Raw genomic sequence first — 2500 nt, forward strand, 5'->3', positions numbered from 1 at the left:
AGGTTAAATTATCATTTGATTATTATTATTTATATCATATCATGATAATTTATTATTATATCATTATCATTATCATTATTATTTATTTTTTCATTATTATTATATTATATTATTATTATTTTATTATTATTATTATTATTATTTTTATATTATTATTATTATAACAATAATACCAATAATCTTTGAGATAATAATGATAATAAATAATAATTATTTTTATTATTATTATTATAGTAATAACAATAATTAATTAACAATAATATTAAAAGAAAATTGTATTATAATAATAGTAAAAAATGATAATAATAATAAACAAAAATAGTATTGGCAGTAAGTAATGTTAATAATAACAATAATAAAGATAATGATTAATATATAATAATTATTAAGAAGAAAAGAAGAAAAAAAGAAAGAATGATAATGATAATGATAATAGTAAAGAATAAATAATAAAAAAAACGTTTAATAAGAAGGGAAAATGCATAATGATAATATAACAGTGAAAATAGAAATATGATTTTAATAATAATAAATAATAAAAATGTTACTACACACTATACTACTAACTAATATAATAATAATAATAATTAATAATAAAAATTAAAAATAATACAGTATAGTATAAACTAATATTAATAATAATGATATACTAATAATAATAACAATATTGATAGTAAAAAATAACAATAAGCAATGATAATAAGGATGTATAATGGAAACAATATAATAATTATAATAATATTAATAATAATGATAATAACAAGAATAACAAAAATAATAATTATAATAATGTATAAACAGAAATAATAACAGTAATAATATTGATATTCATAATAATGTTATAATAATTGTAGTAATAATAATAATAAGAAGAAGAAGAGGAATGATAATAATAATAATAACTTTAAATAATTAAAAAAGTAATGAAAACAAGAATAGAATAGTGATAAGGATAATCATAATGGCAATTATAATAGTACTATTATTATTATAACAATAACAATAATAACAATAATAATAAACGAAAACAATGATGATAATGATAACAATAATAAGGATAATAATAATGTTTAGTAATGATAATGATGATGATGATGATGATGATGATAAAAATAATAGTAGTAATAGTAATAGTAATAATGAGGAAAAACAATATAATAATAATCATAATAAAAATAAAAAAAAATAATAATAATAATGGTAATAATGATAATGATATTAACAGTAATAATAATGATAATAATAATAATAATGATAATAATAATAATAATGATAATGAGGGATGATTAAAATAATGATAATAATAATGATAATAATAATAATAAAACTATAATAATAGTATTAATAATAATAGTAATAATAATGACAATAATAACAATAATAATAATGATAATGATGATGATGATGATGATGATGATGTAATGATGATGATGATGATGATGATGAGGGATGATGATGATGATGATGTGAGATGATGAAAAATAATAATAATAATGATAATAATAATAAAAATAAAAAAAATAAAAATAATAATAACAATGCTAATTCTAATACCTACTACTACTACTACTACTAAAAAATAAATAATAATGATAATAATAATAATGAAGAATAATAACATCAGTAATAATAATAATAATAATAATAATAATAATAATAATAAAAACAATAATCATTACTATTATTATTATTAAATAATAATTAATTATTATTTTATTATTATTTTTATTATTATAACAATAATAATAATAATAATGATAATAATAATAATAATGATAACAAAAGTAATGATAAGGATAATAATAATGATTATAGTAATGATAACAATGATGACAAAAACAATTATAGAAATAATAATGATACTGATAATAACGATGATGATAAAAAGATGATGATCACAACAAAAATAACGATGATAATAATAATAATGATAATGATAATAGTATTGATTACAATAATTATCTTATTTATTATCATTATCATTATTATTCTAATGGTTAAATAATAATGATGAAGATAATACAGTAATAAATAATGATAATACTACTAATAATAACAATATTGATAGTAATAATAACAATAACAGCAATGATAATAAGGATAGTAGTAATGGTAAAAATAATAATTATAATAATAATAATAATAATAATGATAATAATAATAACAATAATAATAATAGTAATAATAATAATAATAATAATAAGAGGAATGATAACAATAATAATAACATTAATAATTAAAAAAGTAATGAAAACAAGAATAGTAATAGTGATAAGGATAATCATAATGGCAATTATAATAGTCTATTAATAATTATAACAATAACAATAATAACAATAATAATAAGACGAAAAACAATGATGATAATGATAACAATAATAAGGATAATAATAATGATAGTAATGATAATGATGATGATGATGATGATGATGATAACAATAATAGTAGTAATAGTAATAGTAATAATGAGGATAACAATATAATAATAATCATAATAACA

Source organism: Penaeus monodon, chromosome 41 (assembly GCF_015228065.2).
Source record: "Penaeus monodon isolate SGIC_2016 chromosome 41, NSTDA_Pmon_1, whole genome shotgun sequence".
NCBI classification, from domain to species: domain Eukaryota; kingdom Metazoa; phylum Arthropoda; class Malacostraca; order Decapoda; family Penaeidae; genus Penaeus; species Penaeus monodon.